General features: G+C 39.8%; 1 long non-coding RNA gene across 3 annotated transcripts in view; it reads left to right on the forward strand.

Annotated features, from left to right (window-relative positions):
- Positions 1-5,927: 5,927 nt before the first annotated feature.
- Positions 5,928-25,276, forward strand: part of LOC146768468 (uncharacterized) — a 52,341-nt gene continuing 32,992 nt past the window's right edge. The window contains exons 1-2 of one of the 3 annotated variants that reach the window (XR_014953085.1): positions 5,928-14,992; positions 24,523-24,616. This is a non-coding gene — a long non-coding RNA (uncharacterized LOC146768468). The remainder of the gene's footprint in view (positions 14,993-24,522; positions 24,617-25,276) is intronic. The other 2 variants (XR_014953086.1, XR_014953084.1) reach the window with 2 other exon arrangements.

Consider the following 25,276-nt stretch of genomic DNA (forward strand, 5'->3'; position numbering starts at 1 on the left):
AAGTTTACATAATTGTCATTGCATGTCGTTTGGTTTAGCAGCTGCAGGAAGGTCCTGCTCTCCAATAAACAGAGATAATTGATTAATAAACTGTGTCTGCAGCCACCACAGTTTATTCTGTGCACAGAGATCTCTGTACCCGGGTCTGGAGTCTTGCTCCTGAAGAAACAATTTACACATTCATTTACTTTAAGGCTGCATTTGTTCTGTAAAATTGTGGTAAATAATTTAAAGACCCAATATTGATTAGGCCACGTGTACATGTTTATAGGATTATTATTTCAGAGTGAGGCCAATTAAATCTGTGGCAAAGTTTGGTTTGGTTTTTGTATGATGTAGGTCTAGAGGGGATGGGAAGGTTGCTGAGTACAGTCCTTCTGCTCAAGTCACAAATTTCCACAACTTACTGGGAAAAATCTCATAGCTTTTGTAATGTCATCAAACACTTGATGGTTAGAGAGCCCCTATTCTCCCTTAAGGGTATTCAGAGGCAGCTTGCTTCTTTTATTGAGACAACAATCGTCCCATTGCTTGAGTAATTTTTCCATGGAGCTTATCAGTGTGGGATATTTAGATACAGCAAACACATTCTAGGTCAGCCTCTGTCCAGTGAAGCTAAACAAAACTTGTACACCTTGTCTCTTCTCATTAAATGAGCTCTCTGTCTCTCTAGTCAGTTCAGTAACTTCCTCTGCATCTATTTCCCTTGTAAATTCAGCTTTCTTGCAAAAGGATGGACAGAATCACACAGGAAGAGTTTTTCCAGGGCTGTGCACATTCCCATTGCCCTCATTTGACAAACTGCTTTGAGCACAGGTTGCTAATATGCCTGGGCTGTTTCCAAGAGCTAATTTTGGGGGTGGATGCATCCCAGAGGCAAGCTCTGAATCTTCCTTCCCAGGCAGGGCCTGGGATACTTCAGTGAATGTCTTCATTTTATGACTTTTTAGAAGTGAGAGGCAGGATCTCCAAGGCCATGACCCTGGGGAAAAGGAGTGCTCTATCTCCTGCCCGTGACTGGCCCAGGGTGGTGGTGTTTGCAAAACCCAGTTTTTATGGGGCTTTTGTGACATGATGGAAGACAGGCTGGGTGGGTGGAGGGTGCAGGTACAGTCCTGGGTTGTTGTGGTCTCAGTGTACCCAGTGAGGAGAAGGACCCTGAAATAAATCACCTGGGCTCCAGCAAAGTCAATGTGGATCTTTATACCAGCCAATGATCTGGCCTCTGGGCTTAAGGTCATTCTGTAGAAAAAATATATTTTCCTTTTTCTTCTGGAATTTTAGTGGATTTTGTGCATAAAGTAGAATGATAGTGCAACTTCAAATAAATATTTCTAACATATTTTCTCTTTTGTTCCCCCTCCTTTCTCCCTGCCTCAGCTCTCTGTATTAGACAGAAACAAGACAGCCACTGGGCTGTTTGGCTCTGTGCCTTGGTTTGCTGTGTCCAGGGCTCCCACAATAGGGCTGGTGGTTGTACTCCTGCTACAGCCCACCAGTCTCAAATCTCCTTGCTGAAGCTGTTGTGTCCTTTGCAGTCCTCCACTCCCAGATTTGGCTGACAATGTGTGAAGATCACAAAAATATGTTCTCAGTTCAGCCAGGCAATGTAATGTGTCCCAGGCTTTTCAAGAAAAACCTTTGAGGTAGCACAAAAAAAAAAAAAAAAAAAAAGAAAAAAAAAAAAAAAGCTATGCAGTTAAACTTTCTGATATTTCCTTAGTATCTCAACATCTTCTGAATTTTCCACAGGTATCAATAATAATTTAAAAAAATCTTCAAAATTATCTGCTTACAGCAGATTCAGTTTATTTAAGACATGCAATAAAACATGCATGAAGTGCATGGTTCAGATATATTCTATAAGCCTGTGGGAGTACATATTACATTGGTAAACAAAATACAGTTTTCTTTCAAATCTATTTTAAGGGAAAGAAAGTAATGATTCAAAAATCTCATTAAAAACACACCTGCAAGTATGTAAGTATGTATTATTAAAATTTTTATATATATATATATATATATATATACCTCCTCACTGGAAGGTTTCAGCACTGGCAGTACAGGTAGTTGTTGCAAACTGCTCAGAAATTCCTTTTTGTAAGATTCTGAATCACTGCAGAGTTAGACAACATATCCACTTATTTATTGTGTTCAGGTTGGGCCCATTCTTTTACTCCCATATACTGCTAAGTTTTCCAGTTATGAAAGATGATCATTAGTAAATGTCCATGAACAATTTTCCTTCATAGAAACAGAAGAAAATGTGTCAGAATAAAACAGTTTAACAACTGGAGTCAAATTTATGGAATCAAGCAGAAAGAATTTCTTTTAAATATTGCAACATTTTTTCTAGGAGTTATCTATTGCAAACATTTTGAATTTTCAGTTGAATGTGGTGTTTCTGTTTAGAAATTAACCCTGAAAAGGTCTCTGAAAGAGGGGAGATAATGCCAAGGAAAAAAAAGTAATTTTAAATAAATTTTTTTGTGATCAATGCAAAGAAGTTTTTTTCAGAGAGTTTTGCATTTTTTTTTCCTTTTGAACTTTTTAAAATGGGATCTATTGTAACCACTTATTTGTAAAAGGTAAAAAATGCCCATGTTTAATGACTAATACTTCCTTGAGTAAAAATCTGGAAGGTGAAGCTTCAAAGTTTTCTTTAAGTTACTAAGCATAGTGTATTCTCACTCCCAAAGCATTTTAGCAGATGCACAAAAATATTTGAGCAGTTCATGTGAAAAATTCAAATTATGAGTGCAATAAGACATAGATTTTTTTGTGTTTTACATGTACATTGGTCTGTACCTTCATATTATCCCTGGATATGTGTGTGATGGGGATGGATATATGTCATCATATTTTTGCATGGAGGAAATTTATGCCTTAGTTTGGATGTAATCTCCCCAAATATTTACAGATGGAGGGATCATTTATTTTATTTGGTTGTTTCACAATTGTTTCTGATTTTTTGTGTGCTCATGGAGCCTTTCTTATTACCTCAGGCTCCTCATGGTGGGGTCCTATTCAAAATTCAGGTTGCTTCATCTTTCCTAGTTGTTTCTGCTGTCTGATGGCTTGATAAAATATGTATAAAAGCAAACTATTGCCCCAGTATTTCCTGCCCCTGTGAACATGCTACAGATAAGCATCAAAACCCAGCTCTTCACCCTTTGTGGAGGGTGTGAAATAATAAGAGATGAGCCATAAAATTGCACCCACTGCCCTGGAAGGAGCTGGAAGTTGCTTGGCTTTGATGCCAGAGGAGCCCAGGCACCATCACCCTGACTGCTGCCCCAGGAGAACGTGCCTGCACCGAGGTGCTGGTAGCAGAGTCTGGTCTGTGTCTGAGAGCACAGAGAACACAGGACTCAAAGGTCATTGCTCTGTGCATGCACGGCCCCGCTGTTCTTTCCTCGTCCTGATGTGAACCTCTGATTGCTGCGTCGCGTGCTTTGAAGCTGATTAACTTCTCCAGTCACCCCGTGCCCATGTACCTGCAGGCATGTGTGCAGAGCACTGTTCCTGCAGTCAGCCTGGCTCCTGCCTTTGGGGACACGTAGGTTTGTGCAACAGCATCACACTGGGATGTGGGGATATTGTGGTGTCCCTGCTCACAGAACAGGGGTTGGAACTTGGTGGTCTTTAAGGTCCTTTTGACTCCAAACCATTCTATGATATTTATAGAGCTACTTTAAGAAAACATCTTAATTGATGGAGGGAAAGGAAAGACCTTCTTATAAGCACCTGAATATTCTTGCTTTAGGAGCTCTGTCATCTCCTAACCCCTCACTGGTGGGAGGCGAGGCAGGTCCTTCACCCAGGAGAAGAGGAGAGGTTTCCTTACTGTCCCACTCTGGGCAGCAGCCCGGGTAGGGACAGGCACGAACCACACCCAGCCCCTTCCCCTGCCAGCCATAACTCCATCTCATTAGGGCTGCCCATTCACCCCTATAGACCGAGGGGCAACAGGGCTTTAGCTTCCAGCCCTGTGAGAATATTGTCTCACTTTGCAATCCCCAGAGCAAGACAAAGGCAGGCTGTGTCTCTCTCTCCAGCCTGGCTCCCTGCCGTGCTCCTGCTCTGCCAACATGGGAAAGCTTTAGCCTGATTCTAGCTAATGCTGCCTGCAAACTGCCCAGCCTGAGCTGTGCCAGCTGCTGCCCCAAAGGAACAGCCCAAAACTTCACTCCTCTTTCCATTCACCTTTCCTGTAAAGCTTTTGCTTTTGAGATCAAAAACTCAGTGACCTTGGCAGAGAGGGAAGTGGAAAATGGCTTTAGTTGGAAGATATTACTCAAAAACACTGTTCAGAGCTCAGATATCTTCCTCTGGGGATTACAGAGTGAGCAATGCTAAAATCAGTGTGTCAAGATGTCACCAAGCATGCACTGGAAGAAACTTTACACAGTGTGATGAGAGTGCTGCACTTGGGGCTCCAAGTATAAAGAAATGTTCCGATTCAATCAATGTCCCTTCCGTTATCCTACTGCCTGCTCCTCATTCAGCAGGAAGCCTATTGCATTCCTTTTACTGCTGCCATGCTCTTTACTGCTTCCCTCTCCATGAGCATCTATCACAGAGCCATTCCCATCCTCTGGCTCCGATGGCTAACGGGCACCTGTCACCAGACGAGGCTCTGATGACACTCCATCGATCACGCAGAAGGAAATGGTTATTGAGTGGGTGGCAATCAACCTTTTACCTCTCCCTGGAGCCAGTGTGCATCAGTGCTTCCCAGCATTAGGCAGAAGCCTCCTAGAAAGTATTTTTTGCACATACATTTCCTCACGTTTAAGGCTGTCATGCTGGTGCTGAGCCACAGGGCTCAAAGGACACAGCTGCAATTTCTTGCTAAGTTTCACTTTGAACTTAGTGCCAAAGGAAAGTGGAAAAAAAGATGGTGCTGGTGGTCAGCAGCTTCTGGCGAGTTCTGCTTTCCAAGTTAAACCTGCTATTGAGATCAGGGGAAAAAGTCATGCTGATGCTCGAGGTTTCTATCACCCCTCTCCACCTTCGCAAACACATTTGAACTGAGGTAGACTGCAGAGACATGTTAGCCAGCATTACTGCCTGCATTGCTGGAGAAAAGAAGCCCAAATGCAGATGCTCAGCTGCAAAGAAATAATTACTATTAAATCTGGGTTGAATAATGTATACTGGTATAACCCCAGTGTTTTCTAGGAAAAAATGAATTTTTGGTCTGGAAGAAGAGAAAGACAGAACATTTAGAGGAGGAAAATCCTGTTTTCCTTACTGGAGTAGGGAGCAAACCACAGCCTGTATGTCCTCATCCTTAGTGGCATTTGTGTAGCTATTTCCTTTCATTCCTGTAAGTGTTAGAAGATAATTGCACTTGAAGAGGTAGACTTCAGCCAACAGGACTCAGAAGGACTTGGGGCTGCAGGGCTGGCAAGAACAAAACATCTGATTCTGGGCTGCCCACACATAGCACTTCACATCTGCCCATGCATTCAATTCTGAATGGTTTTGCAGGCTTTTTTAAATGACCTTAAGATTTTTCCAGATGTTTTCTAATCAAACCCTGCCTTCATTTGATACTGTGTGGCATATGGGATGATGCCCACCTCACTCTTTAAGGCCACAGACCTGGATCCACTGAAGGTTTCCTGCATCAGAGCACTGTGATTTCTGACTAGTGCTGGCAAACCAGATGACCAGTGAGGCCAGAGTGCTCAGCAGCACCATCTCCCCATGGCTGGTCTGCTGCACAGGAGACGTCTTGAAACAAAGTGAGACATCTCATTTCAAGATTCCATGGTAGAAACTGGTGGTTACATGCTGATTGATAATCAGCTGCAATGTCCCAGCCATCTGGGCAGTGAGAACAGCTGGCTGTGTCACCTCTGCTGCTGGACAGTGTGGAGCCATTCCCACTTGTCAGTCGGAGCTTGAGGTCCTGCAGCATAGCAGGACCTGACAGTCAAGATCATCCTATGGACTAGCTCTGGAGAAATCCTCAGCTTCTGTATCTATCACCTCTGCTGCGTGTGACAGTTCATTTTCTCTCTGCTGTGTTTATTTGTACTTTTCCCACAGGCTTTTGTTTGTGTTGTCTACTGGGCAAGCTGGCAAGTGTGGGTGTTGCTTTTGGATGTGGAACTGCTACCAGCAAGAGCATGTCAATAACTCAAAAGGAGTGATGTTTTTGATGAAGCTCCCCATTTTCTATTCACAAATGGTTCATGAACATAGTTCAAAATTCCCTGATGTGGCCATTAGAAAATGTAATTTGCAAATTTCTTCTGGAAAGTAACTCTTGATCTGCAGGGGATCATTTAAATTATCATTCATGTTAGTATTGCAGATGTGATTTGTGCAGTAACGTGTGTAACTTACCAAAATATGTAACTAACTTAATGACTCAAAGCATTTGAATTCCAACCAAGTACTACAGCTGATTCCAGAAAAAGCTTTTGGAGCAGTGTTGGTCATCTGAATGGTTGCTTGCTGTGAAGAAAGGAACTGTGGCAGAGAAAAGGAAACTTAGCTAATTCATAATTGGTGTCTTCTCCATCCCTGAGCAAGTACCTGGTGCCCTTGGACTGGTCCCCCTCAGAGGGAGGGGGTTCAGTAGCATTCACAGCAGCAAGCAGCAGCTTTGTTTTTGCACCACATGTGGATGCAGATCAGCAGCAGAGTGGAAGGAAGCAGGGGTTGGTTAGATCCCTGTGACTCTTGTTAGAAGAGGAAATAAAGTCCTGGTCCATATTTCTAGAAGAAAGACTCCAATAAGCCACTCTAAACACAACACAAATAAAAAAATTCTTACTGTGTTCTTCCAGGAATGAGGTGAACAAAAGAATTTTAGTCCCTCTGTAAGAGGAGGGAAATGTCTGCATCAGTCAAACTGGTGTCTGTGGCCAGGAGCCACAACAGTTTACCTGACTTATCCGACTAAAGTCCACATCATTTCTTCTGAAAATTTTCTCCTCTCTTCCTGAGTTCCTATGGGAACATTGCTGGAATTTATGGAGTTTTTTGCATCCACCCACACCTATAGATAAGCATGCTTTAAATTACTGCAAAATAGTTGTTACAAGTGATGGCAAAATATCAGGATTCACTATTTCCTCAATTTGCAAATTCTGGCAATTGTTTTTTCCTCTGACAAGGAATAAGTAGGATCACAAAGGTATTCTCTATCAAAAGGCTTTTCACTCTGCCTTGGCTTTTAGAAGCTTCCGATCCAGATCTACTGTAGATATCTCCTTTTGGCTACTATTGGATGCTCCCTGCAGCGTGCAATAAACATTCACTTCATATCACACATCTCGCCCTGACAAGCAAATCCCTTGCATATCAATGTGGCCCTGTGAAGAGATTTTGCTTTTTTACATTCCTTCCACTCCCAGCTGTTAATTTGCACTGACTAGATAGCAGGGGGTCCCACTCTGCCCCAGAGACATGCTTGCGACTTTCACCGACTTTAATAGGATTTGCATGAACATACACTGAGTCAGGTCCTCAGCAGAATTCAGACGAGCTGGCTGGAAATTTCAAAGTCATCAAGGATTTTAAACAGCGGGTTTTTCTTACCTTTAATGGGACTGAAGTGTTCAAAGCTCAGGTAATCGTTAAAAAGCATGGAGTTCATAATAATGAACTAGGTTCAGTCTTAGTGTCTCATACTGCCTGAAATCATCCTGATCAAGAAAAAAAAATAAATGAGGGTAGAAATTGGTCTTTCACTTAGAGAGATTTTATTTTAAGCGAATTGTAAAATGTTCATAGGTTTGATTACTGCAAGTGTGAATTACTTCTACAAATATTTTGACAGACCTGCAGAGGACTGAAAACACCTTTCCCTGCCACCCTTGTTTGTAGGAAATTATTTATGTGTGCTACTGATAACTCCCAATACTTCAAAACTGAAGTACTTTACCTTAAAAGTGTAGGAGAATACTAAACTGTACAGGAAACACATAAAGATATTATGTACATGTATGGCATTCTGTATCTGCTTTCCTTTATCCACTTGAGGCCTAATCAGCAGTTATTAAAGTTATTTTAATACACAGTGGAACTGACAAAGGCATCTAAACAGCTGGATATTCAATTCCCACAACTTTCAGAGAATATATGTGCCAAGAATACACTCAAGGAATGGGCTGGGATTTGTGAGTATTTTAGGCCCAAATTCATTCCAGAAAGAGGAAAACACATGTTTTTTAAAAGTCCATTTTTCAAAGATAGCAAATGATATCTCTGGTGCCTCAATTCTGGTTTGTCTGTCCCTCTAGAACAGCATGGTGCTTCTGATGGAGCTGATACAGGCGGTGCAAAAGAACATGATTAATTGTTTGTTTTTTAAATATTAACCAAGTCTTCACTGTTCCAATTAAAATGTATCAAATTAAGCAAATTGCTTGGGGATTGGAAAGAAAAAAAACCCCTTTACTTAATTATTTAGCCAATATTTACTGAGTCTGAGTGTATTATTAACAGCAAAGGAGTCTATTAATTATTATTCACAGCATTTCTAATAAAAAAAGATGGCATCTTCTATTTCTGTAAAAGAAATATTGTCACTAATAATCCATTCTAAATTGTAGATGTGATATAATAAACTGAATGTGTCATTTCTCTGTTCTGCACTGACATATGCTATATGAGGGAGCTGAACTTTTTTCAGGACTGTGTCAAAAGGCTTTTTGTTGGTGACCTTTAATCAGCTAGTATCCAATTATGCAGAAGTCTAATGGCATATTTGTGTATCTGCAATAGATTTTCCACCAGACAACTGTGCTTTGGTATCACCTTCCTTTTACTCATATTATCATAAGAGAGGCAGCAAAACTAGAGATGAAAAAAATTAACCAGGATGGTATTTTCTTTGCTAAGTTAAAAAAAAAAAATTAATGTGCAATTTATTGCATACTTTACATGTACAATCTATTTATTGAGGCAGAGGAAGTGAGAGGAAAGATATTCTGAGGTAAAGACTGTTGAACCGGTGTTGTTAAGGTCAGCTTTCAATTTTCTGCTTGATTTTAGATGTCTCTGTGAACTTTGGTTAATCATCCGTGACCTGTGTCCCTGAAATCCCAGTGTGCCATGAAAAGAAAAGATGGATAAAAGGAGCATTTTGAAATCTTTTAGCCTCTCTGTCTATTCAGTGTTAGGATCACCTCTACCTAAATAACATCTGGCAAATGTCTGTCAAATTAATTTTTTTAATGTTGTATTTCTTACTGCAATTAAAATCCATGTGTTTCATCCTGGCCTCAGCATATAAGAAGAGCTTATTCCCTTTTCCTCTCAAGCACTTAATGAATGTTTTCATGTCTCCTCTCAGACTTTCCCTATTCCAAGGGAATCCCAGTTCTTCCCTCCTGGGTCACATTTTTCTCCACATTACATTCTTGCTGCCTGCTTAGTCCCTCCTGAAGCTGGATGCAGCCTTGCAGGGCTGAGTAGGGCAGGAGGATCTTTCAGATGATATTTTTACTTGTTACACACCAGTGTCATGTTTTCAAAAACAATGGAACACTGTTGATTTATATTCAGTTTGTGATTCCCTAATTATGTTCTTTATCTCTACAACAGTTCTTTGTCCTGTATTTGAACCAATTGTTGTTCTCACCTATGTGAATGTATTTCATATGTTCCTGTTGGATTGGGCCTCATTTTTCTTTGCCACCTCTCTAATTTGCCACTATTTTTCTGATTCCTGTTCTGTCATTCAGTGTTTTTACAGACTGTCTGCCTGAGCTTGATTTTATCTGTAAATACAGTAAACACATTATTATCCCTTCTTCTTAATAATGCATTAAAATACTGACCTTTACCAGACATAGGACAGAACACTGTGATTTCCACCTGGTACAATCCTACCATTTTGACACTAAATCACTGATAAATTACTCTTGAAATTCAGATTTCCAACTATCTTAGCATGCCTTTTCTCTTGTACGTTATTCTTAACCAGATTTTCTTATCTTACTTGTGAGAATATTATGTGAAACGGTGTCAAAAGCCTCCCTGAAGTCAAGACATATGACATTTTCTTTTCCTCCTCTACATACAAGGCTTGTTACTCTGTTGTAGAGTGCAGTTAAGTGGGTTTGACATGATTTCTTCTTGACAAATACATTTTGGCTGCTACTTCTCTCCTTGTTACTACCTAGGTACTTAGAAATAGTTGGATTATTTGTTTCAGTACTTTTCCAGGAATCAAGTTAGATTGTTAGTCTGGTAGTTCCCTGTCTCCTCCCTTATTCTTTTATACAGATAGGTGGTCTGCTGGTTATTCTTCACTTTTCTGGCCCTACAGATCTTGCATGAATTCTCCAAGAGATTTGCTAATGCCTGTGAGATTGTTTCTGCCTGTTCTTTAAATTCATTTATCTTGGCACAAATGTCCCAATGCCCTACTGCACTGGCGATTGGAACCCTAAGTATCTTTAATCTGACCTTCCTCTGTTGCAACCTGAGTTGTTGACCCTTGGTTTTATCAGCTGTCTAGTAATAGTTAACCTTTCCAGTGAGGGCTGAAATAGAAAAGGTGCCAAACATTTCACTTTTCTGGGACTTATCTGGCAGGAGTTTGTTCTGTCCTTTGAGCCACTGTTTTCCCTCAGAGTTCTTTTTACTGCAAATGTGCTTACAGAAAGCTTTTTGCTTCCTTTGCAGATTTCCTCTCTTTTTGTACCTTTGCCTTTCTGAATTTTTCCTCACATATTTATGTCATTCATTCACATTTGTCTTTAGTATTTCAATGTAGTTTTCACTTCCTGTACATTTTATTTAGCTCCAGGTCATTGAAGAGCTCATGGTTTAGCCAAATTGTTTTCTGATTACACTTCCTATCCTTCGCTCATGTTGGCATGGCTTCTGATTGTGCTCTCACTGTCATTTCTTTAAAGAATTGCCAACTCTTCTGGACTCTTTTGTCACTTCAACTTGTTTCCGAGGAGATCTCACCCACCAGTTTACAGTGTTTATTGAAGTCTGCCCTCTTGAAATACATTGCTTTTAGTTTTCTCTTTTCTCTCCTTCCTTTGCTAAAGCTAGTGAATTAGTTTCATGGCAATGATAACTCAAGTTTTCCGATCCATAAATTTGGATAACATCTGTTTGTCCCTATAAATTATAAATCCTTTAGGGAAGAAAAGAATTCTTTTTTTCTATTTTTTAAACATATTTTTGTTTTTTCAAAATGCAACACAATGCAAGAGTATTTCAGTACCAGCTGATTCCTTTAGCTGTATCTCTGAGAGATAGCATTGATAGCTCTCTGCTCTGACATCCTGCTGTACTATCTCAGCATCTCCTCTCTTGTCAACTTCCTTATTGGCTGTTGTTAATCAGGCTGAAGAGCACAGGCAGTTGTACTGGCAATTACATCCAAATAGCAATATAAGTGCTGGTAGTGACAGAAGAAATAGTCATACTGAAATATTTTATGTATATAGTGGGTCTGATGCCCGATTAGAGCAAGACGCAAGTGCACAGAGATGTATGTATGTATTTCTACTAAATCTGTACCCTAGATATGATGTGAATGAATGTGGCTTTGCAGGTCAGAAAGCAGCTGTGGTAAAGTCCAGTCAGCTCCTCAGTGGGAAGACCCAGGGGAAGATGTGGAGCCTACACATACTCCAGAGACCAGACACAGCATCATACTCTGCTGTTCAGGGATGGGCTAATGTTCTATACAGGAATGTAAAGAATGTCCAGATACAGATATCTGATTGAAAACCTTCAATTAACTTCAACTGGAAAGAGCAATAAATGTAGGTCACTTGGTCATCTGCTCTGCATTCATCTATGGATTGTCTGGATGTGGAGAAGACTCAGGAATTGTCCACAACGTCATTGTTTTACAATCTTCCTATGCAAGGCTCATCCCTTTCACTTCAACGTGCTGCACAAGGATGGAAAAAGTAGCAGGAGTGGTTAGTGGTCAACTCTGGCCACTGGTATCATGTCTGAGTAACTGTGCAGTGACAGAAGGGGCTTATGATGCTGGCCAGAGAAGATGGTCAGTCAGACCTGCAATCCTGTACTGATTGTTTGATTGCTGCTGGCACCATATCATGAGTGGCAGCTGCTGAATCCAGCCACATCTACACTTTTGCAGCTAACTAGAGTTTGCTCAATATTATCTGACAAATTAGGCTTATACTGGGAAATGTCTTAATGTCCACTTCTTAGGGAAAGCCCCTCAGGTTCATGATAATATTTCAGGAGTTAAAGAAAGGCAAGTGGGAGACATGGGCAGAAGGATGATCTTGCCATGAAAAATCATTAGTCCAGTACATGTTCTTTAGGAGTGCAGGTGGTTGGGACTCAGACTTCTAATTCTAGCTACTCTGAATTTGGTCTTTCTGCCTTTTTACTTAAAATTATTTCCCTTGTGTAAACCCTCTAGTTATTAGATTAAGGATTTTAACTAGGGTTTTCCTTATTTGTGGTTGTACTAGATCCCCTGGATTATGGAGACAATCCACTACTAAGACTTGTAATTTCCTTTTCTCCTCTGTGCCAGCTGTTTGTATCACCTCTGTGCTGGAGAATCCCACAGTTTTATGAGGGGAGATCATTGCAAAGCTAGAAACCAGATTTAATTATTGCAACTGTACTATTGCAATTATTAATTGAATGAATTCTTACACTTTCGACAGAGAAGATTGAACCAAGCTCATCCAGAAGTGTTTTATAATGAGTAAAAATGGCATTAAAATTCTTGTTTCTGCTCATAGTCATGTTTGAGAGTGGTTCCTTGGGGCTTATATGTAGTACTCTTAAAAGGTCTTTATTTCATCTGAACTAAAACTCTTGGAGAAAGAAAGATAAGGAATTAAAATTACTAATATATTTGCAAAAACCTTATTCCCTCCATGATCTACAACAAACATCTTGAGAAATTCACAGAGAAATTTTATCAGTCAGTTTTATCATCTGAATTCAGTGGTGCCTCAGATGCCAGGATTAGGAGATTTCTATTTCAGAAACTGCAGGAACATTAGTCTGTGGATTATAGCTAAAATACTTTGTGGAATAGTGAGGCAGACATAATGAGCATGAACAGTTTTTCACTGCCTTGCTCCAAAGTCTTGAGTATTACAAAAGCCACAATGTGACTCCAATACAAATGTTTCTGTTTAGCAACTCGTATTGAGGGATCATAAGAGAAAACTCTGCTGTGCTCCTGGCAGTGTCTGACTCAAGTTTATGATGTCATTCATTTGTTAAATGCAATCTGAGGTATTTTGTGCAACTATTGCATGCCAGAAAGTAAAGTGGTCACTTATCTTGGCAGCATCAAAAATGCATTTTCCCCCTATAATTCCTATAAGCAATGGAGCAGCAACATAAAGAGTGGGATTTGGCAACAATGATTCTCAGAATAAATCTTAAACATGTAAATTTTACTCATATCTCATATCTATTCTAATTCTATCTTCTGGGTGGACTGTCAGGCACATTCTGAAAGCACAAAGCATTGAGGCTTCTGTTATTGTATAGAAGTTTCAGTGATGACTCTGATGATTTTCACCTTGTAGAGGATTTTAAAGTTTAAACGCAGGCAAGATAGTAGCAGTTGTTTTGTGCAACAGTGAAGATGAAAGTGTATGCCATTACATTTTGCAAAGTGGAACAGATTCTGATATTTGATTATTGGGAACTGAGATGAGAAAACAGCAGAAATATGTCTGAGGTGGTGAGCTCTGGTTACTTTTTGATTTGGAGAACAGAATAAAATCGGCATTGTCTCCAGAGGTAATTCCTGTATAAATTTCAACTGTACTGAGATGGGTTAAAAAAAAATACCCAAATAATTTCTTTAGGTTTTGGCCTATTAAAAATGTATAATATAAATTATGACATTAAGAAATATTATTTTCAAGCATGATGAAGCTTGTTTTATTAAAAACTTTTTCCTGTTCTGCAAACTAAACATCAAAAGTTGATGAGATTTCCTGCAGTATTTCAGTTGTCCTGGAATGATTTTTTTTTGTAAAGGTAAAGCTTAAAATTGATGTAATGCCACACGTATACATTCCTCTAACAATCAGTATTTATCTGCAACTTGGTCCCTGAAGTTGCTGCTCTAATTTGTTGTTGTTGTTGTTTGTTTATAAATAGTCTTAGAACATGCAAGTTATAGAATGTTTCCTAATATTTTACACCCTAAAGCATATCAGTAAAAATACAGAATCATTTAAACTACAAGATTTTACTTTGGCCACTATATTCCTTTTTTTATGCAATCCTCTTCAGTAGCTGGAAGTTTATGTTGCTAGCATGTAGATAAAAACAAGCAGATATGTAGTAAACTATTTTTGTGATGATGATTTAAAGCATTTCTGAAATGTGCTCTTGCTGCTCCAGATTGCTTTCTACAATTGCAATGAAAATGCAAAAGGGACTCTTAAGCATCCTACGACTCCTTTCACAACTTCAGTGTTTTTGACAAAGTCTTTTCTAATTTGATACTCTTATTTTCATATAGCTGGTTATTTATTTATTTTCAAAACAGGTATGAATAAATTCTTATTGATTTTTAATTTGCTATTTTTAACCTATCTTTTCCACTTAAAACTCTAAATCCTCTGAGGAAGGCCCAGATTATGGCAACACATAACGTTTCCTCTTTTCCCTCTTGTGAAGCTGATATCACCTTAACCACTCTGAGGAGCTAAGGAAAACCTCTGTCTCATTTAATTCCAGCTGTCCCAACATGCAGGTGTATTATATCATTATGTTATTAGCTCCACACCAACCACTGAGAGGATGTAAATCTGCTGCATGAATATCAAATGGGCTTCAGCTGAAACTTATGTTTATGCAGAATAAATTACTTGTAGTTACAGATGTGTCTCATGCAATTATGTGTGTCAGGCTGGTGAATTATGTGTGTGTGTGGCTTGTGTTGGAAGTCTTGGTGACGTATCCAAGATGAGGTCAATAAAAATGCATGTGGTTTATAACAACTAGAAGCCTCCTACATAAGTGCAAACAGGTGGGAGTTATTTTTATTATAGTTTTGATCAGCTTTTGATGGAGTAAACATGCTAGATTTTAAATAACTCATTGATCTATGTGCTATGAGCTTGACTGTGATTATTGCTGGTCATTTCAGTGCAACAGCTATATAAATTAAATAAGTAAATACTCTGGGGCAGGATTTGTTGATGTGGGTATGTGTTTTGACAACATAGACACGTACAGCTGAAGAGCTCACCTCAGTCTCTTTTTTAGCTAGAGCAGAGTCTGAGTAAGCTAGTGAAGAACTGCATTTGTTTTAGCCAAAAAATGTAATTTCCATTCAGTGAGAAGTATTTCTCCCTGAGACCATTGGCTCTGCTGTTTTGGTCTCCTCTGGCTACAGGAAGCACCCAGACTGCCTCAGGTACGGATGTTTACAGAAGGGGGACCTTGGGAGTGATATCCCAGGCCTTAGGTGGCTGAATCTAATTAAAGGCCAATTTTATTTGTTGTGTAGCACTTAAGCCAGCTCACTGTGAGTTTCAGTAGGCATGGATGAATTTGGATACTCACTTTGACCTCACTAAGAGATTTAATATTTGAAAATAAAAATATTTCAAGGGGTTAGAAGAAACCAGGAGTAAGAGAGTAAATGGTATTAAATGAAGAGTGGTCATGGGGTCCATTTCATTGACACAAGCAGGGACAATGTCTGGTTTTGTTGCTGATAGTAGGCTGGCATGTCATAGGGATGTGCGTGTATGGACTGATGACCCTGATTTTGCTGTTTTGAAGAAAATGACCTTCACTTCAACAGCTAGAGACAACCCGGAATGACTACTGATACTACCTGATCTTTTGCTACCGTTGATGTCCACAAGGGCTTTTTTTGTTAAAAATGGCAATTATGATGGAAACTGCTTTTGTAGGTTCTGAGATGCTGAATTATTTTGAGTGATACTTAGCTGGCAGTTGTGCTCTGTTGAAACCATGGCAGAGGGAGAGAATTCTATTTAATGAGCAGAGTTGGCTCTAGATTCTCTTCTTTTTGTTGACTAATCAGTACTAAACCAGGAAGCAGAATGTGAGACCATTCCTTGCCTAGCTCAGTTCCTAACCATGAGTGAAGGAAAAAAGCTGCCTTGGTGAGAAAGGCATAGAGGATTTTGGTGGTTTTCCTGTGGGTCTGTAATACAGGTGTGCTTTTGTGGTGTATATTAGTGAGTTAAGCAACTCTTGGGAGAAGCCTAGGCTCAACAAAGAGCCTTATTAATCTGTGCTTATTGTGAAAGAAATGGCAGAGGGGAAAGGAAAACTATGCATGTATAAATGTAATTTCTACCTTGGACTCAGAGTGCTGAGAACCTGGGTTATAGAACCAGACTCATATCAGATTGACCAAGGAAAGTGCTCTTGAATGTGATAGAGCAAGGCCTGTTTTGGAGGCTGGTGAGATGCAAGGGTTGATGTCCATTATTTCTTACAAACTCTCATCCTTCCACTGGTGCAGCATGGGTAAGCTCTATCAAGCTTTAGTTCATAACAGAGTTCTCTCTTTCAGACCATGAGTGTGTGTTTCCATCTGGCTTCACCCAGCTGTTTCTCTCTGTACTGAAATGCACAGACAATTCTAGACAGGAGGTGTGAGCCTGGTTCTTCCACCTCTGCCTGCCCTGTAAGGTGGTTGGGTCAACCTGCCCTAGAGTTACATTACACTGGGCTTAGCACATCAGGGTGGCAGAGGGATTGTTAAGGGCTGCATCTCTTCTCTGTGATGTGCTTCTGAGTAGAACCTATTGACATATTACAGACTAAGCCAAGATGATTTGTTAGTGTTGCCCCATTTATTACCATAAGGTGGATACTACCTTTTTGTGGGGAAACATCTGTGCACCACTTCAAACTAAGCTGATATTGGTGCAGTTACTGGTCTGAGCTCCTTTCACTGAAAGAAATTTCCCTAAGCACAGATGAAGCTGTAGTTGAGTCCCCATGACCCTCTCTACAGAAGCTGCCCTGGTTTTGGGTATGAGACTCAAACTGCACCCTCGACTGTTTAACCCAAACAAGACCCATCAGATGGGCTCTGTGTTCAGCAACCTGGTGTGCATTTGAAACTGAAATCTGGGAGTGAAAGGCTTTGTCCCAGTGGCATCCAGTCCTTGACTGTTGTTCACACTCACACCAAGGATGAGATGGTAGTTTATCCATCTGAGAAACAAGCCCTATGCTTCTCTTTACTCTTCTGATTTTTCCCCCTCCTTGTTTTCATAGTTTCCTTGCTTGGAATAATGAACTGAAGTAGATTTCTCAGTGTATGGTTTATCTGGTTATTAATGATGTGGAGCAATTCAGGACCCTTAGGACTTCTGTGTTGTTGCTTTAATAAACATATTTCAAGATGATGAGGCCACTGGCACACTTTCTATGATTTTATGGTACAATGGTCTTAAAGCAGCATGGTGCATTTTATTTATTAGCCAGCCCATTAATCACACAGGTATCCATTGGCTTCAGGGAAATTTTTAATTAGCGATATTTAAGGTTGAGAGAAAGTGCTTCTGTGACAGACAATGAGAACAAGCAGAAGCAGGAGGCAGGCTATCTTTGTGATTCTGTGATTAATACAGGATTTAAATAAAATATTCATGAAAGGAAATTGAAGTTATAGCCAAATCCAAATGTTGAACCTACTTTAAAACTCAAATATAAATTCCTTGGAGACTCATTCTTTGTATTCATTAGTGGAGAGTGAATCTGATGAACATGAGATGAAAGGGAATTTGTTCCCTAATGTAAGAATTTAGCAATATTTTAAAATGTTTTTAAAATCTTCTTGAACCACAATTTAATTGCATTTTAAAATCTACATCCATATTTGAAATGGCTCACAAGTCACTGAAAGAGGTGCAGAGGAGATATTAGGGGTGGAACTTGGGACATCCCTGACAGAACAAGGATGTGTGCGCGACAGAAAGGAAAGATTGTGTGGATGGCAACTACATCCTTCTGGCAGTGTTGGTTTAGTGGTTGCTAACACTTAAAGCCTGCATTGTCACATGAAAAATGAATGGTACTGGCTGTGCAAACATCTCCCTTGTTAGATAATTAATCAGGTGTACTTTGTTTTGATATAGCACCTCTCTGGTGTGCTCACAGCCATCTCTTGAAATTGCCCTGTAAAATGGATTGTTAAAGAAGCAAGGAAAAAAAAAAAAAGCCAAACAAAGCCTTTAGGAAATATTGCATGTGTCTCTATCTGCACAACTGGCAAAATGGAACATTAAATTCTTCTATGTGCACCAAGAAAATTTTTCAGTCTTGACTACCCACATTTAGCAATTTAAATGTGTAGGGAAATTAAATTTCCTGAGTTGTTGAGCTCCTTCAGCTCCATTTCTCTGTTCTCCTTACCTGTCTTCTATGCAGCATCTGTTCTCCCTAAACACGCTGCATAGGAAAGTCCTTTGGCCTTCAGGTGCTACAAACTTCATGGGTCTTTGGTCTGAATCCCAGCTTTGGAAAGGAAAGCTGAAAATTTGGGCCTTATTAATTAAGCTTTTTGGAAAGGAAGGTACATGAGTGGTGCTGTCAATAATGAGTGGTGCTGCTCCTGACTTGTGGCAGAAAGAGATCAGGAGTCTCCAAGGCTGCCGTGAGCAGGGGAACAAGGGAAAGAAACAGCCAGGAAAGCACCATCAGGCTCCTGCCTACAATGGTGCTGGGACCAAGAAGAAAAGTTGGCTCACAGCCCTTTTCTGCTGGCTTGTAAGGGAACAGGAAAAGCTACTGGTGTTACACTGGTGGTCTTGTTGGTAAACTGTGGTCCATACACTTGTCAGCTTTCTCAGCTTTGAGAGAACCTGTATCAGATTTCTGTATGAGAAAAAAAAATCCGTGATTTTTCTGTGTTCTCATCGGGAGACATCTAGGCAGGTGGAGGGAGCTCATAGAGGCTTATAAATCACTTAAACCCCTTCAAATATAGGCCAAATAGTTTGCATGCACAGAATCACACTAAGGCAAGTCAGGGCTCTGGGTAAGTCCACAGCTGGCTCCTTCTTACTCAAGGCCAAATGTTTTTCATGCACTCTACTTTGCCTGGTGTGAAAGTAGGTCTAATTGTCTTCCCTCAGCCTTTTTTTCCATTCTGCTTTATCTGCAGAGTTAAGGGCTTCCTTTAGTGATGAAAGATCTCAGCCTCTACCTTTCCTTTACCTTCTTATGTGTGCACACAGAGAAACACAACGTACTTTTGTGTTGTTGTTGCTCACAAGATCAACAAGTTGCAGAATTAAAAGCAGATGTTCACACCTCCCAGGAGCATAATTTTAGATGCCTCCTGATCTTTGCAGGCACAATTTTTTCAATTACAGCTTCATTAATTTTCTTTGTGACTATAATAGCTACAAATAAAAGATGGAGAGGTTTTCATTAGGCAAAAAAAAAAAAAAAGGCTGAGATTCTGAATTTATTGCTTGACACTAAGAGTCAGGTTTGACATGCTCTGGCTTTAGTCCAATTGCCTTTGAATAGGATGAGCCTGGGGTGTAGTGTTGTTCAAGAGCACAGACCTTCTTTATGGCCAAAAAAATACAGGTAATACTGCATTTTCCCAAAGCCTTGTGTACTATTTCTAATTGTCTTAGTTCTCTTTGAAAAATAAACCCAGCATGTGGATATCCTCTTTCAAATCTCTTTACCTATGCCATGGAATAAACTGTTAAATTTGGTAGGAAACCTTTCTGAAATGTCATGTATATCACTGTAGAGTTCTAATTAACAGTAAGGTTTATTAGCTTAATTGCCTTAGAATTTGAGTAAGGGAAAAACTGTTGCATAGGGCTATATGCAACCTATGCATTGAGTAGCTTTAAAAATTAGTTTTCTAGCTAAATCAGAAGAAAAATACATTACTCTTCCATGTGCAACTTTAGCTTTACCCATTCTTGTTGTTAAATTATTGTTACCAAGAATTTAAGTTAGGGATTTTTCATCATTCCCAAAGTAGGCAGTTGGGAAGTAGATGTCATTGGAAGAGACCCAAGCCAGGATCCCAGGGATGACTGAGAGTGTTTGTAAGTTGCTGCTAGTTCTTTTGTCCCCTTAAAGAACAGTCCCCTTTCTTTGCACCCTCTAAACTTCAGAATACGTGAAATTCAGAATTCACTTTCTCCTCCATTGTAAAATATGCATCACATTGAAACATATTTCCCCTGCTCTAATTTTTCACAGGCTATTTGGCAATCCATCTTTCCAGGCTGTGCTGTGCAGGTGTATGATTGTATTTGAAATTCCTGCACCCATTAATCACTGCTCTGTGACCTGCTTTACTCTGTACTTACTAAGCTCCCTTCCTCAGTTCTGGTCTGCCAGTGCTCTGTAAACTGTTTACTTTTCTGGTGCAGCATTTGCTCAGCATTTTGGCAAGCTCCAACAAAATGTTCTCAATTGTTCCCAATTGACTTTTGGCCAGCAAAGGCAACAGCCTTTTTTTCATGGAATTTGATGCCTACATATGTTTTCCCTGGTTCAGTGTTTTGGGCAGCTCTTTTAATGCTGTTATCACCTGGTCTCACCTTGCCTCTGTTGTGACTGTAGAATAGAAAATACTGTCACACAGGCCTGAACATGGTTTCCAGCTCCTGCCTCTTTGGTTTTTTTTTTGTTTCCTACCATACATCTTTTGGTTCTCAGGAGGCTCATTTAACTCTTGTACTGTTTTCAGTCAGACAGAAGACAAGGTTGCTCTCGTGGAACAATGAGAAAAAAAAAAAGGTACAGATCAGAGATGCAAAAAATAGAATTTCCACTACTTTTTTTTTTTTCTTTTGAAAAAATGAAGTAGAACGAATACTTTAAACTTTTGTTACAATAGGTACACAGCCTTGTGCAAGGTTGTGCTACAAATACACTGAATAGGAATATCTGGAAATATCTAGAAATGCCTAAAGACCAGCCCATATGTCTGTTTCACGTTCTGATCTATATTTAGCTCACAGTTACCCTTTTGTATTTGCGTATTGTATAATTTTGGCTCTTCTGCTTTGAATCTTAGCCATAATAAGCCTGGGAAAAAAAAAAAGTCAAAAAACTGGAAACCCAAAAGCCATTGTGCAAATATTTTAGAATGTTAAACAAGGCTTATTCCTATTCAGGAGAAAAGGACTTTGAGTTTTATTATGCATGGTGTGTTTATTATTGTTATTCTGTGCTGGTTGCTCCTCTATCCTGCTGGAGAATAAAACACACTTTGCACTCTGTCTGCTGGTAGATATCTCAACACTTCATCTTCAGGCAGGAGAATATATTTGGGTCACTTGAGGACAGAGTGTGGGTGGTGCTTGACAGTTTTTATAAACAAATCAAAATACCTCTGCTCTCCCCAGTGCCTAGTTAGCTGTATGCTTTCCAAGTTCTCAGTGCTGAAAGTGTGGCTGGTTAGATCCTTTCCTAGCAAAGAAAGAGAGGTGAGTGTAAGCTTGTATTTCATCTGACTTCTGACTTCCTAATGGTCTACCTCTTAAAATTTCCTCACCCCTACTCTATTACTGCACAGGGAAGTGCAAAATAAACATGACTTCTATCTTGAGAAGACAGCAGATAATATGTGAGACCACAGATGACAGAGATGTTTCCAGTCTGCTTCTGCCTACACCCCTTCTTGAAGCCTTGATATTTAAATTGCACCCATTTATGCTCCCTTGTGCAGTGATGGAGTAGGTGTCAGCAGGCCTACAGGAGGTTGACTGGTGATACAAAGGTGCAAGGCAGAAGAGGGGAATGTAATTTTCTCCACTTTCAGACCAGTTGTGAATTTGGCACCTGGCAAGTTTGTCAGATGTTCTTGCTAGCTTATCCCATTGAAAGCCACATAAGGCATCGCTCTTGGAGAAAATTCCTGTCCAGCTGTGTTTGAGTGGGAGTATTGCTGGCAACCACCATGTCTTGTATATTTTCTGTATCTCATGGACCTACCTGAATAGCAGATGCCAGTATAATGGGCATTTACTTCTTTACTTCCTATCTACTTAAGCAGGCTTCTTCATATGTTCTAGTGATAGGTGCATTTCACTACTCTGATATTTTGTAGTGGTTGCAACGTCTTAACTCACTTAACTATTTCAGCAGTAGTCTTGAAAGTGTGTTCATTGCACATTTATAAAGTCACATGCCAGCAACTGCAGATATATAATAAAATTTAATATCTGGTCTCAGTGCTAATAACGAAGCCTTGCTACTAATGCTTGACTTATTTGATTGCCTAAGTATTTTAAGTACTTAGTTGAATAACATCTTGTTGCCTATAAAATTGGATTTGATGATAGAAAATTAAGGCCAGAAGAGGTATTTGGGGAAACTATTTTGTGATTAATTTTTTTGGTGATTTGTAAATAATTATTTTAAAGGACAAGAAAACAAGAAGCTTAACACTTAAATACATTTTCTGTATGAAAGAGCCATCACCATTTAAAAAACTTGTTAGATGTGGCCTTGAGAGTAGTAGCAGGAGCTCCCATGATAATTATTTTCCCAGAGGCACCATGAGCTTTAGAGTCCAATGTATTCACTGATGCAAGAAATGACCCATGATCATGAGTCAGTCAAGTGAGAGAGCTGTTAAAGCACCACTTACATTTCCTCCACTTCAGAAACAGTACAGCTACTCTCAAGCCTCCATTTCCCTCACAGAAAAGTCCTACTTTCCTAAGTAAAATGGGAATTTCTTCATCTTTTCAGACGTTCTGTTTCTTCCCTGCCTGCCCTTCCTGTTCTGAAACCATTTGTCCCACCAGTACAACCCAGTTCAGCTTAGCAGGTCCACCAGGCATCTGTGGGCTCCTGCGGCTTCAACTGCAAATGAGTGTGACTGCAGCAATTAAACCAGACAGTTTGTCATCTCTCTGAAGACAAGGAGGGAAATTTTACTTTCTATTCGTGGCAGGAATAGTGAGCTGTTAGAGAGAAGAGATGAAAATATCTGATATCCCTCCTTCCTAGGATGGTTCTCATTGAGACTTTATAGTTGAAGTAACTCGGGACAGTTCCCCTAAGATCTTATTCATGTTGGAGAGAACTGCAAGTCTGGACTGCATTTGAGGAGAAGTCCTGGGGTCTTCCAGTGTCTAGGCAGTTCTCCTGCCTTGAGGAATTCCTAATTGAAAATTTACCTTTCTTGTCCTTCAGAGATTTTTCCATCTCAGGAAACTGACTCCATGTACTGCTGAAAAGGAGAGTAAAACTATGAAAAGCTTTGAAAGCCGTGAAGGAAAAATTTCGTTGTGTCCAGGGTTACTGGGAGGCAGTGGAGGAAGCTCAGTAATTTTATGTGTACACAGAGGTTGTAGATAGAACCATCCCTCCCCAGCAACTTTTCATGATGATTTCAGTGGCAATTTTTTTGTTCAAAGCCTTCAGGGTATGAACCTCATTTAACACCTCTCTGTTGAGAAATTCTGCTGCTCAACAGTCAATGCCTAGTCAACAAATTGTGCCTGTGATTTTGCAGTAGGATAACATTGTAGATAAGACACACCTACTGGGCACTTTCAAGTTATAATATTGTATTAGTCACTGCTTTTATGTATGTTTATATACAATATCTGCCTGGAGGTACACATTGATTTCCAACCATCGAGAACACATTTAAAATTGGCTGAGTGCTTAACCTTTGTTCACTGAAAGTATATTTTAATTTTTTTTTGCTATTAAGGATTATTAGCTCAGAAGAGTTTGATATGGCTATTATCATCATCATGATTATTGACTTAAACTAAAATTCTTCTGAAGATTTTATTCCTTTTGTAAAGTTGAGTTATACTTGTAATTTACTTTCTGATTTTAATAGGTGTATTCTATTCACATGTATTGATTTAAGTGGATTCAACTGTATTTCAGGTAAAGATTTTCTGACAACTAAAACCAAAAATCTAATGTGATCTTACTTTACTTGTAACCAGTAATTTTTTTAATTTTTATATTTTTAAAAACCCAAAAAATAAATAAAACCCCAGAAAACAAAAAGGAGGTTACAGACTGAGATTCATATTGCAGGATTAAATGATTAAATCCAGGAGAACAATAATGACAGCCTTCTTTCCAGTACCATCTAACTTCTGAAACACCTAAAATCAATCAGTGTTTCCAATTTTTTCCTCTTAGTTCCCCAGCTGTCAAAACCTAAGTTCACTGGCAGCATTATGGGCTGAACAGTGGCGTTTCCTATTTCTTCTTGAACTCAGCTGTCAATTCAGAGTTGTGAAAACTTAAACTCAGACTCCTTCTCAATCCCTGAGGATGAGGGACCCATGAGGGGCTCCTCCAACAGCTGTCACCCACCTGCAGCCACAGTGTGAAGCCCAGCAGCTGTTATGCCCCTTTGAGAAGAGGGAATGGAGGGGCAGGGATACTGTTGTCCTCTTCCCTTTGCCTATTTTCCTCTTGGAAATCCATCCAGGTCGTGGTAGATGGAGGGGGCATGATCACCTTGCCAGGGCTCAAACTGGTTGTGTTGACTTGCCGGGGGAGTACTGGAATAAGGCCATTTTGTATCCCTCCTGTTAGAGCTCTGCAAAAAAGGATGAAGCTACAGAAGGGAAACTTGTTGGTGAACGACTCCCGAGTCCTGATCCCTCATTTTCTCGAGCTCATTAATTTGGTAAGTGGCATTGGAATTATAGCCCAGGTCATATCCCACTGCCCAGTTGTAAGACTGCCTGTCTGAGACATAGGCTCAATTTTTAAATCCTTCCTTTGCTTCGTTTGAACTATCTGAAATTTCCTACACCTATCCTGATCACCAGAATAAATAGACATTTCTTGTTCAGCTTTGGAAGAGAAAGATTAATGCATTTTACATAAAACTGAGCAGACTCAGTGACTATGGTAGTGAGAAAATAATCTCAGTAAAAGTGTAAACATGAAAGGCAGTTTCAAATTTGTATCACTTCACCCAAATTTGTATCACTTCATCCTAGACTGATACCTAGGAATGGTGGAAGTCATACTTCATGATGAATCCCAGAATGGGTGGGTTGGGAGAGATCTTAACGATCACCCAGTTCCAACCCCTGCCATGGGCAGGGACAGCTTCCACTAGACCAGATTGCTCATCACCCCATCCAACCTGGCCCTGAACACTTCTAGGGATGGGACAGCCACAACTTCTGTGGGCAAGCTGTTATGGGACAGCACTGGCTGCTGGGAGTGATGCCTTAGCTCTTGGCAGGGAACAAATTTGTCTATAAATACAGGCCTTACTCTCCAAGGTTTTCTGATTAATTCAGAAATAACCTGCCATTTATTTACAACTGCCTAT

This window comes from Lonchura striata, chromosome 2 (assembly GCF_050655825.1).
Source record: "Lonchura striata isolate lonStrDom1 chromosome 2, ASM5065582v1, whole genome shotgun sequence".
Taxonomy (NCBI): domain Eukaryota; kingdom Metazoa; phylum Chordata; class Aves; order Passeriformes; family Estrildidae; genus Lonchura; species Lonchura striata.